The sequence below is a fragment of the Lepisosteus oculatus genome, chromosome 14 (genome assembly GCF_040954835.1).
Source record: "Lepisosteus oculatus isolate fLepOcu1 chromosome 14, fLepOcu1.hap2, whole genome shotgun sequence".
Lineage (NCBI taxonomy): Eukaryota > Metazoa > Chordata > Actinopteri > Semionotiformes > Lepisosteidae > Lepisosteus > Lepisosteus oculatus.
This window is the reverse complement of record NC_090709.1, coordinates 23,350,870-23,357,394: the sequence shown is the minus strand read 5'-3', so window position 1 is coordinate 23,357,394 and position 6,525 is coordinate 23,350,870. Positions and strand designations below refer to the sequence as shown.

Below are 6,525 nucleotides of genomic sequence, written 5' to 3'. Positions count from 1 at the left end.
TGTACATTTGTAATTACAACACTTCACTGTTTCATTTATGAGTTGTGACATTGTGAACATGGCATGTTAAAGTATATAGAAAATCTAGATCAGAACAGGCTAAATGCAATTCCTAGTGATTTATCATTTTCTTACTTTCTAAATTAAAAAAATATTTTTTCAGTGATTAGGACACTTCAGTATGACATAAAATATGCTTCAATGACAGATAATAAATAATCATGGAAAAAATACCCAAAGTGGACATTCATAGTTGTGATTATAGGAATGTTAGCTATCGGGTGGGTAGCTGCGTCAGCATGCGTAGGCTGCAAAGGAACAAGTAAAGGACTATTCCTGCTGAAAAGAGAAGAAAAGAATCACAATGTTTCGGCTGTGGAGCCTTCTTCAGGTGTGAGAAAGACAGGGCAGTAAGCAAAGATAATTTTCTTTTTATCTTTGCTGAATGCAGTTTATCGCTGATGACAACATCAAAGACATTAAGGAGTTTTTACGGCTAACAGCTCCACATCAACTTCCTTTCATAACTAACCTCATCAGATCCCTCAACTCCCAACTCTTCCAGTTTCTCACTTCAGAGAAGGATAAAAAACTCAAAATTCTCTACAGAGAAAAAACATCAACATCCTTATCACCTCCACCAATCCTAACCTTGGTGTTACTACACCTCTGACCTTCCCCTTTCACCCCTTTGCATCCTCAGCTAACATATTTTAATAGTACAACAAAATTACAATAGATTGTACAATATTTATGTTTAAAATTAAGGTAAATGTGTCAAAATATCGAAGTCCAAATGCACGGTGCTAATGTAACAAAGCTTGCAAGTTCTTAAACAAATCTGCATTGTATTTTTAAAATATTTCAGCAGAGGATGCAACGGGGGTATAAATGACGACTCGACTTTTTCTTGGGTGAATTTGGTTTCCTGGGGAGTAGCGATGTTGGGAATACAGTAATCGGACATTTCCCAGTGATTCAGACACGTGTTAAGCACTCGCATTTCCTGCAAATATTGAAATGGTTAAGGTTTCGCTTAGAAATCCAATCGACCTTTGCGAAGACAATATTTACATCGCAAAAGAAACCCGTCCCTGGGTGGACTCGAACCACCAACCTTTCAGTTAACAACCAAACGAGCCACACAGACGGAATGGTGGGTCCCTGTCTCACCTCACAACTTTCCGGTTAAAAAATATATATTTTTTTGCCAGCTGGCAATATTTCTTCTGCACTGATAATCAAGAATTGAATTTCATTTCTCGCAAGCTGTGTGAATTTCTTGAAATACAAGTTTTCCAGAAAGGAAATTAATACATGCATTTAACGAAATCAAGCCCTTTGTGATAGTCCGAAATGGTACGTTATGTACCACAAGATAGGAAAAAAAACATGACTGGGATTTTAAGCTACGTGACCTATGGTACCAGACCGGGGAAAAGTTAGCTTGAAGTTCGAAAACGATTTTGGCACGCCTGTAGCGTTTACACGAAACCTCTTAGAATCGCGAGAATACTTGCTTTGTGTATAAAATACATTGTGAATGCTTTCTCAGCCTGTACTTTTTCGTTTATATGACATTTGTTTGACCAAGCACGAATATTCTTTTGTCCATATCTTCGCAACGGAAGCACAGAACGCCTTCAAACCAAATGCATTTAAAAGACCACGACATGTGGATATTTCCACAGCCTCTACATCAAAGTATCAGTGAGCTAATTATCTTTTTTTAAACCTCCGGTTTTTCATCGATGCGTAATTACGCACTAACTGGAACCCGGGGGACCGCTGTGTGCACAAGTTCTCAACGCGAGAAATACTGTTCAATATGGCTTCATGCGAAAAACCCGTATATGACCATAGGCAACAGAATAGCGCAGTCTCCAATTACTCAGACTGTAAGCACGGGAATAAAGCTTTGTCTGAATTCTGAAACCCTTCCTTTACGTTCTGTTTTCATTCGGGTAAGAGTCAACTATATTCACAATACTACTGACAGCAGGAAGATTAAAATATTCTTTACTCAGCAGCTTATTAAAAACAGCTCCCATGATGTTCAAACCGATTTTTTACACAGAACACTGACACAGCTTTGCGTTCTGAATCTCTTTTTCTCGTGTGTTTATTTAATGTGGCACAATGTACTTGGATAGGGGTATTCTGTTCACAAACCAATAGCATTTAAACCACAGCACCCACAATGCTGCAAGTAAGTGTTTTACACACTAAGCAGAGAGCGATGTCTTCCTCGTTAGTATAGTGGCAAATATCCCCACCTGTCACGCGGGAGACCAGGGTACATCAGGACATGCATTGAAGTGAAAGCAGGATGCGCTGCGACATCCACTGTGCAGATCCTGCCACACTAAGAGGTGAGTGGGTCTGTTCGATCACAGCGCTAGGCGAATCCCCAAACAGTGTGCGTGGCAACAAACGAAACGGGCCTGTTTCCGCCCAGTTTCGATCAGGGGAAATCGGGCCCAGTAGTGGCGGGATCTGTACAGTGCATGTCGCAGCGCTTCAATGTGCTTCCTGATGTCCTACCCCAAGAACAGAAAGGACAGCGTACACAGCAACAACAGATCAGGTCTCTGCACTGGATCTAAGCTGCCCCCATCTCCTCTGCTCTGCGGGTCCTGCGGAGTGGAGTCCTGCCTGGAGCCGTGTTTGCAGGCGGCGGCTCCCCGCGCTCTGTCTGTGCGTCGTGTCCAAGAGCTCCTGGGAGGAAGAGAGAGCCCTCCCACTCGGGGGCTTTTCCACGGTCTGTGTGAGGAGGGGCGGGTGTGTCCAGTAGCTTATCGAGCGGAAGCCTGGGGCGGCGGAGAGCTGTGATCGTGCAGACCTTGAGGTGTCACCTCTTTGTCTGCTTTCCCGCCCCCCCTCTGCCCAAGCTCTGCTCCAAAGTAGCCCGGCAACCCCTCACACCTGCATTTGTCACAACCTAAGCTGTGGTCATGAGACACCCATGGGGTGTTGTTCTGTTCTTGTTAATTGTTTCCTGCCCGTCGCAGGCAGGAGTCCATGCGAGGAAGATGCACTGGACAGAGCTCAGAGGGCGCAGCTGGGTGGCTTTCCTTCTGAGTGACGTTCCTGCAACACTCTCCCGCTCCTCTTGGTGCGCTCATGCCGCAACACAGGAAGGCTGGAGCAGGTGGCCGTGGGCTCTGCGCACCGCCGAAATAGCTCATTTGGGAGAGCGTTAGACTGAAGATCTAAAGGTCCCTGGTTTGATCCCGGGTTTCGGCATTTTGTTTCATCGCACCCTTTGTTCCTCTCTCCAGCTCCCCCTACTTAAAGTGACGCGTCACTTTCTCAGCCCGAAACGCAAGCGAGACACCAGCAACGGTCCCTGCAGGTTTCCGTAGTGTAGCGGCTATCACGTTCGCCTAACACGCGAAAGGTCCTCGGTTCGAGACCGGGTGGAAACAGCATCGTTTTGCACGCTCCTGTACTTCACAGAGGTCTTGAGCGACCGGTCGTTTGTTCCCAATGTATTTCCGGTGCCTTCGTGCACTCTTGTACCAAACGCACGTTCCTTCTGTACGTGGAGCCGATCATTTGCAATTGGGCTGTGCCGACAGACCAGGACGAGCTCTGTCGGCTCAAAAGCAGCGCAGGACCTGCAAGAACAACAGAAAGATTAGCATCCAGCGGGGGCCTCTTAGTGAGCCCAAGATCTCATCAAGAATCGGCTCCAGCAACAGGGCTGGGCGCATTGTTCCATTCTCCGACCACTCTCGGTGTAAACAAGTCCCTCCTGGTCTCTGCTTGAAATGCACTTTCCTGCGTTTGCTTTGGTGTAACTGGCTTCCCCTGCATGGGCGAATGTGAAGAAGATGCTTAGTAAGTCATTGAAGAAAACCGAGAAGAGGTCGGAGTGGCCTCTGTCGTTCATCAACGATCCAGTCAGGCAGTACTCCTCTGTAAAGCGCCGTTCGTTCACGTCGATTGGCTTTTTCTTGCCTTCATTCGTGCAAGTAGTAAAGCAGACGCCCCTTTAGGGAGCCTGTCAGCACCCGGAGTTTTCCCCTTCTGTAAGCTCTCCATAGCCTCTCAGTTCTTCTACTGTCAAATCCTCCTCAAATACTTCCCCATCTTCTTCACTCAAAACGTTTTCTAGCTTTGAGGTAAAAAAATGAATTTCTTCATCCTTTACCTCTGTAGAACTGTACAGTCTTGTGTAGAAGTGTCACGCCCTCTGCAGCCAGAGGGCGGTCCTTCTCTGTCCTGTCCCTAGTTTCTGGTCTGCTGTCCTTCCTGTCCCTCTCTTTCCCTTGGGCTAAATATTTCCGGGTCTTGCACTCTGTCCTCGCTCAGCACTGACGTTTGGATGTCCTGAGACCCGCCTAGCACCAGGGCGCCCCACGTCCGCTCCCTGAGGGCACAGGTTTCTATACGGCATTCCTGAACTCTTTGCACTAATGAGCCCGGGCCTTTTTCCCGTCTCGCCGCTACGCATATGGGTCTTTTTCCGCTCTCCTGCTACCCACGGTTAGGCCCCTTGGACGTCCGTGACAAGAAGGCCTCAATGCAGGAGAGGATAGCACTCAGCTCTGTACTCTCTCTTCCCTCCTCATCAACTACACTTTCCATGACAGACTTGGAACCTACCACTTTCCTGAAAAAGAAGTGAGTACACTTCTCATTTTCTTCCAAGAACTGCACTCAGCTTCTTAACAGCACTCCTCGACTACTTTCTTCCGCTATGCTCCGGATGTCCTTTTTTAAAAGGGTGATATCCTCGAGCACATCGAAGCCACTGTGCAGCATCGTGTAGAGACGCTGCAGCTGCCTCTGTTTCCTGGCTAACACTCCTCTCCGTCTGGCAGCCTTCCTTCCATCAGCCATGAAAAAGGCCCTTGTCCTCACCTTCACCTCCTCCCACCACTCTCCTACTGACCCATACAGACACTGCAAGGACAGCCACTGTGATAGTTTCTCCTTGTAGCGGGATACTACCCCCTCGTTCTCTAGCAGCTTTGTGTTGAGTTTCCAGAGGCCTGGGCCAAAGACAGTCCCGCCCTGGAGTTCCACTCTACACCCTAAAGCTTGGTGATCTGAGAAGAAGTCAGGCTGAAGAGTGACCCCAACAACTTTCACTCTCTCTGAGACAAAGCAATAGTCAATTCTGGAGCTGCTATTCCTCCCTGACCATGTATATCCTGCTGTTGTGGGATATATACATCTAAATGTGTCTGAGAGTTTAAAGTCTTGAACTAAGTTTTGCAGGGCCAGTGAGCTGGAATCCAATTTTATCTGCCTTTTGGCTAAGATCAAGTTCAAGTGGCATGCCCGCAGTTCCTGTCTTTCCAAAGTTCTAGAAGGCGATCGAAGATCCTGAAGAGTGCTTGAGCTGGTATCGCCCTAGGTTGAGCCTAGGGGGTTAAGGCCAAGCAGCAGCTGAGCTGGGTGGGATCCGGCAGTAACGTTCTCTCTCTCTGCTCTCTCCTCTCCCCTCCCCCTTTCTCTTGCTCCGCCTCCTTGGCCTCTTGGCTGGGAGTAGGTACTCGTGGCCTGCCCGCAGTGCTTGCTTTCTTCCTCGAGACTCGGAAGCATTATCCGCTCCCTCTCTCTCTCCTCCTGCGCCTGCACCTAGCTGGGCTTTGCCCACAAGGACAAAGGCCAGGGCTCCCTCCCTGCTCCTTTAGCAGCTAAACCCCCCTCTCCACAGGACCTTGCTCTCTCTCTTTCTCTCCTTTTTTCTTTTTTCTCCTTTCCAGATGGCAGACAAGAAGACACTGATCTGGTTCCACTGGACCAAGAAAACAGAGACGATGCCAACTGTGAAATCCTTTTTCATTACCTTCCTGAGAGGGATCCTGCAGTTGGTGGCCGGAGATCTCTACTGCCTGCAAGACAACAAGGCAGAGAGATACATGGAGGCCTACATGGCCACGGACGCCTCATATGAAAAGGCAACGAAAATGATCAGAGAAAAAGGTAAGCACCCCGGTTTCTCTGATTTCAGGCCGGAGCCTATGAGGAAGACAAACCAGAGGACCATCACAGTCCTCACATACAACCCCTACAAACCAATGGAACTGGTAACAGCGTACCTAGGGAGGTATGTAACTGTGGTGGGCAAACCGACGGAGATCAGGGACAGTTGCGGTGTCTGGTATGGCAAACGCCAGTACCGAGTCCTCCTGAAAGAGGACCCAGAGGGCATCGACGGTTTCCAGCACCCCCCGGCCTGCTTCAACTTCGGATCCGACAGGGGGTACCTTTACTACCCCAGGATGCCACAAGGAGAACACGTGTGACATCGTCAGATGTCACAACTGTAACAAAGAGGGGCACCTGGCAAAAACCTGCCGGACAGCCAAAAAGTGCAATGGATGAGGCGCCGAGGGACACCTCCTTCACCAATGCAAGGTAAACAAACCTTCGTTTGTGCAGGTGGTGGAAGCCGGCCGGCAGAAACCGGTCTCAAGACAAAGGGAGAGAGGTGAGAACAAAGAACCCGCACCTCCCCCGCAGAGAACCGAAACTTCCGAGGCCACACCCCCAGCTGCACCAGTGCCA

The 6,525-nt window shown here is 48.5% G+C and overlaps 2 non-coding genes across 2 annotated transcripts; both read left to right on the top strand.

Annotated features, from left to right (window-relative positions):
* The first annotated feature begins 3,173 nt into the window (after positions 1-3,173).
* On the top strand, positions 3,174-3,246 carry trnaf-gaa (transfer RNA phenylalanine (anticodon GAA)). The gene has a single exon. It is a non-coding gene; the product is annotated as a tRNA-Phe (tRNA).
* Positions 3,247-3,355: 109 nt separating this feature from the next.
* Positions 3,356-3,428, top strand: trnav-aac (transfer RNA valine (anticodon AAC)). Its single transcript has one exon. It is a non-coding gene; the product is annotated as a tRNA-Val (tRNA).
* The last annotated feature ends 3,097 nt before the right edge of the window (positions 3,429-6,525 follow it).